The following is a 5,711-nucleotide window of genomic DNA, read 5'->3' on the forward strand; positions in this document are numbered from 1 at the left end:
AACACAATTTCAATAATTCAAGCAGGCAAAATATAATCAACCCAACACGGATTAAATTCAAGCTAGATTGATTAAAATAACCATTTCAATGGCATAAATATTCATCAATATGTTTTTCAAAACAACAACAAAACTTAAAGAGATAGGGAACAAGAAGCAAATCTGGTGTTTCTCCGTGGCTTGACTGAGTTCTCCGCTCTTCATTCTCCGTTGTCCTCGGCTATCAAGCTGGCTTATGAACACTTTAATTTCTACTCAACAATGGCTGATGAGGACCTCTTTCTCAAGAGAAGAAATCAGCACTTGAACAAAAGAGAAAATTGGAAGGAAAAGTTGAGAGAAACTGAGAGAGGAGAAGAGAGAATGAGAGTGTAAGGGATGAGTTGAATGATCAGCAAGGGGTGGCTTTTATAGCTGATTGTGGCTGCTAAAAATAGAAAATTCCATCAGCCAAATAAACCCCCATTGGCTGGCAACACACATGGCAAAGTTGAGAGTTTCAACTTTGCTAAAAATAGCCTGGGGCAAATCCATAAAGCCACATTTTTTGGAGGGGTTTGAATGCAAGATTGAAAGTTCTACAAGGGATTCTTTGCAAGCTTATTTAGTCAGCTAAAATTCTGATTTGGGTTAGCATACAAAAGGTTCTGGGGAGCCCAATTGGTGGCTGGTTCGGTTCACTAGATTTGGTTCAACCAATGCGGTTAAACTGGACCCTTTTCTCCATAATTAATTAATAATAGTTTATTTAACCCAAATTAAATTGGGAATAAATTAAAATTAATTATATTATGAATTAACACACATTTTTGGACCATCTTAGGCTGGAAATAAATTTGCCTCGATGCTTCAAATTGCTTCTCGATTTTATTCTTCGAGCATTATCTGTCGAGCCAATTTTCGCCCTTTGTGCGAATCTGTCAAAAATAGTCAAAATTAATCAAAATTAACTATAAAATTAATTAAAATTCATCATGTTCATATTTTTAACATAATTTAATTATTTTTCGACAAGAATTTAATCAAAATAGCATGATTTAAAGTTAACAAGGGCATGTAAAAACACATAAATTTTTGTGTTTCGACACCCCCAAACTTAATTCATTGCTCGTCCCGAGTAATGCACAAATTTGAAAAGAATTTTCTTGGAAAAACTTTTTGAAAATTTCCTTTAGAACAACATTCTTCCCAAAACCATGAAATCAATATACTTATGCTCTAAAACAAGAAATTTGATAATTATGCTACTCAAGTATATATATCGTTTAAATTAATCTCAACAATTACTACAATAGCAAAATTAGACTAAATGTTTCTTAATAAAGACATGTTAATCCCTACCAATTTGATTTTAATCCCTTATTCAAAATTAAATTGCAATCATTAAGCTTAACTGATGTCTTCATATGTTGAACTGAGTAATTTCTCTCCACTAATGTAGGTAACATTGGAACTTTGAATCAATAGGTCTTTAACAAGGTTGTAACGTGGCTGGGCTTAGGGGTAGGTAAAAGATAGATAATTTTAGGTTTAAAAACAACTCTAGACTCAGCTTGTATCGGACCTTTCAAATAATTACCTTCAATACATCAACTTTTCTTTCCTTTTCACATGCTCTTTAGTGCAATTTACTTCAAGTACATATGCTTTTTTTTCGAGTATTTTACTGCATGTACTACAATTTTTAGAGCATTTCATACTTCTTTGCAACTCCCCCAAACTTATATTCAAAGAATACTTTGAATAGTGCTGAGTCTAGTGTTTGAGACATTTTTAAGATAATTAAAAAAAGTGATGGCTAACTTTGTAAGGGTTCAAATAAAATTAGGCCATAAAGTCTCAAAGTTGGGTTTCAAAGGATAAAAATTTCATCATGGTTGGTTTGAAAGGCTCAAATGGTCTAAACAAAAGTTGCCTAAATCATTTTCAACGTTCCATGCTTCCTAGGATTTTGCCTCAAGAAACTACTAAGTCAATTCTAAATACTTAAACTTTCATGCATGCCTAACTTTCCTAAAGAACTAAAATTTTATGGTATGATTTGCATGCTTCATTAGAAATACATTTAATGTCATTATTAAGCTAACATAACAATTTATTGAAATAATCAAACTTTATTCATACTTAAATTTAGCATACTTAACAAAATTCAAATTTATTGAAAAAAAATATATCATATTCATAATTAAAAGAAAAAATTTATTCTAAGTGGAAATAATTTCAATTTTCGGTCCCCCCAACTTAAAATGAACAATGTCCTCATTGTTTAAAGTGAATAGATACTATACACCAGGTAGGATTCTAAAAAAGAGGAGGTGAGTTAATTTGACTACTTAAGTACCAAGCTCTTCCTAGATCCAATCATAGACATGTATATACCTATTGCCACACTTTAGACTTTACTACTTGTCCATATTTACTTTTGATTTCCATCTCTTATTTTATTGTGCAGAAATAAAAAAATTCCTAATTAATTCTAATTTAAGCTAAGTTGATAAAAATTAATAAATAAATTATAAATAATATAATTATATATTAAAGTTTATCAAATTATTAATAATGTTAAAGATATTTAATCTAGATGCTTTTGAAAATATTCACAAAGAAAGGCACCTAGTTTTTTATTTATTTAAAAGAGAAACTAAATTTTAAAATAATTCAATTAAGTCCCTAGACTTAATGAAAATTTAAAATTGAGTTGCAAATTAAAACTTGGATCAAAATTGACCCTTTTATTTGAAACTAAAAATTTATTTTTCCATTTAGGGGATAATTTCTTGGAAAATTATGTCAAAATAAATTCTCAGGAAAGATTGGAGGGGTAACAAACGGTCCCGCTTAAGTTCCAATCTCCTAGACAGAATTTATTTAAACATACTTTACCCGAAAATATACCCTAAATCATTTATTCAAAGAGAAAAATGAAAAATTAAGTATCCGATAAAATGAACGAGATTTTATCCCGTTCAATTTTATCCCCCCAATAATGTTTTAGGCACTGAGGATTAACTCGGAAATTACCTCCCTTACCTTGCAGTTCAACAACTCTGTATGGATAGACTTGGTGAATCGTAAATGGACCGGACCAATGTGATTTTAGCTTACCTAGAAAGAACTTCAATCTGGAATTGAACAATAAGACTTGCTGACCTCTTCAAATTCTCGAACTCGAATGTGGTTGTCACGCCATTTCTTGAGTCTTTCTGTAAGTAATTTGGCATTTTCATATGAGAACATTCGGAACTCTTCTAACTCATTGAGTTGTAACATCTGTTTCTCTTTCACGAGCTTAGGATCCAAATTCCTAAATATGGATCGATGTACTAGTTGAAGCGTAACTATAGTTGGTCTAACTCCTATCCCCAACTTCCTAATTATGGACATAGGCATCAATTTGATACTTACACCTAAGTCACATAATGTCTTACCACAATATGTTGCTCTAGTGTTGCACGGTATGGTAAAACATCCAAGATCCTTCAATTTTGGGGGTAGTTTGTCTTGAAGATATGCACTGCATTCCTTTGTCAGAGCTACCGTCTCAAATTCTCCAAGTCTTCATTTTTTAGACAAGATATCCTTCAAGAACTTGACATAGTTCGGCATTTTCTCAAGTGCTTCAACCAACGGTATGTTGATGTGAAGTTGCTTGAGTACGTCAAGGAACTTCTTGAATTGAATCTCCTGCTTCTGTTTCTGAAGTCTTTGAGGGTAGGGTGGTGGTGGTTTCATTACTGGAACTGATTCTGGTTGATTCGTCTTCAGAAATTCTGCATCTAACGACGTTGTTAGTTGATCAGAATTAGCTAGTCCTGAGGTTACTTTGTCGGGTTTTGCAGATTCTGGTTCTGGTGAAACTAGAATTTCAACACTTGGTTGAACTTCTTCTAAATCTTGAGCGTCAGATGGCTCCTTTTCAACTTCGACAGTGTTGGGCTCTACTGTCTTTCTGCTCCTTAATGTCAACGTTTAACAATGTTCCTTCCCTAGATTTCTCAAATTCTCTGTGTCACTAGGTAGAGCACCTTATGGTCGGTTCCTGAGTTCACTAGCAAGCTGGCTCACCTGATTCTCCAAATTCCTTAGAGTGGCATCGTTTTTCGCCATGTATGCCTTCAATAGATTCTCTGAGCTATTGGATGGTTTCGCTTGGGTTGGTTTCTAAACTTGTTGGGGGAAACTAGGCAGCTGAGTTGGTCTAGGTTGGGCATAAGTGTTACTGGTTCCAACCCCTTGGTTACTCCAGGAAAAATTCAGGTGATTTCGCCATAATGAGTTATAAAAGTTGGATTACAGTCCTTGCCTCCCTCGGTATTGGTTTTGGTAACCATGAGATATACGGATTCGGGGTTTGATGGACATTCTTCAAACAAATGTCCTTCCCCACAATGCACACAGGCTATATTCTTAAATTAATTAGGTGGTTGGGCTGCAAAACTGTTAGACCCATTAGTGATAAGATTCTTAAGAATTGAGGATATTCAAGATACCTGAGATGCGAGTGAAGTGAGAGCGTCCACTTCATGTATTCCAACGACTCGTCTTCCAGACACTGCTTGATTGGTTGGCCATTGATAATTGTTACTGGCAATCCTCTTAATAATTTTGTAAGCCTCATTATAAGACTTAGAAAGGAGAGCACCATTAGAAGAGGCTACCATCATCGTGTGAGCGTTGAGACCATTATAGAATGTCTCAAGTTGAATGCAATGTGGGATTCCATGATGAGGGTACTTTCGTGATAACTCTTTGTATCTTTCCCATGCCTCATACAAGGACTCGTCATCCATTTGTTGGAAGGCAGTGATCTCATTCCTCAACTTGGCATTCTTGCTCGGCGGGAAATACTTCATGAGGAATCTCTAGGCTAACTCTTGTCATATAGAAGCAGAGTTCAGTGGCAATGAGTTCAACCATGCACGAGCTCTGTCCCTTAGCGAATATGGGAACAACTTTAGTCGTAATGCATCTTCGGCTACTCCGGCTAACTTGGAAGAATCGCTCACTTCCATAAATATTCTTAAGTGAAGATGAGGATCTTCAGTAGGCATTCCACTGAATTGGGCCACAGTCTGAAGCATCTGGAACATGACTGGCTTCAGCTCGAATTGTTGTGCCTCAATTTTGGGTCTCCTAATACCCGAATTAAGATCGTTAAATACTGGAACGGCATACTATCATAAAGCTCTATCCCTATCATCAGCAATAAGGATAGGATTCTCAAAGTTTATCTCTTCGGTCCTTCTCTTTGCTTGTCTTCTTCGCTATCGAAAGGTTCATTCTATTTCAGGGTCCACAGGGAGTAAGTCGATAATCTGGTCAATACTAATAAACACCTGAAATAATCACAGAAAGATTAAGTAAGTAAAGATATAAACAGGAAAATAAATAAACCAAAATGTAAAAACAGATTCACAAATGATGGCTTTTTTTAAGACAGTCCCTGGCAACGGCGCCAAAAACTTGGAACGACAAAAATATGCAAGTGTACACAATCGCAACAAGTAATAAAGTGACAAGTAAATGTCAAGTTATTGTACCCACAGGGACTTAAAAAAGAATATTTATGAAATTAATGTTAAAACACTTTGGTGATAGAAAATCTTTTGGTTTAAAGATGATTAAAAACTAAGGGTTAAAAACTAAGTAAAAAAAATTTAAAAATAAAAAGCTTCTAATGCACGATTTCAAATAAGGTTTAATCAAGATGA

At 34.5% G+C, this 5,711-nt stretch overlaps 1 non-coding gene across 1 annotated transcript; it reads left to right on the forward strand.

The window, feature by feature from the left end:
* The first annotated feature begins 4,716 nt into the window (after window positions 1-4,716).
* LOC128040661 (small nucleolar RNA R71) lies at window positions 4,717-4,823 on the forward strand. Its single transcript, XR_008195467.1, has one exon. It is a non-coding gene; the product is annotated as a small nucleolar RNA R71 (small nucleolar RNA).
* The last annotated feature ends 888 nt before the right edge of the window (window positions 4,824-5,711 follow it).

The sequence above is a fragment of the Gossypium raimondii genome, chromosome 4, assembly GCF_025698545.1.
Source record: "Gossypium raimondii isolate GPD5lz chromosome 4, ASM2569854v1, whole genome shotgun sequence".
NCBI classification, from domain to species: Eukaryota; Viridiplantae; Streptophyta; class Magnoliopsida; order Malvales; family Malvaceae; genus Gossypium; species Gossypium raimondii.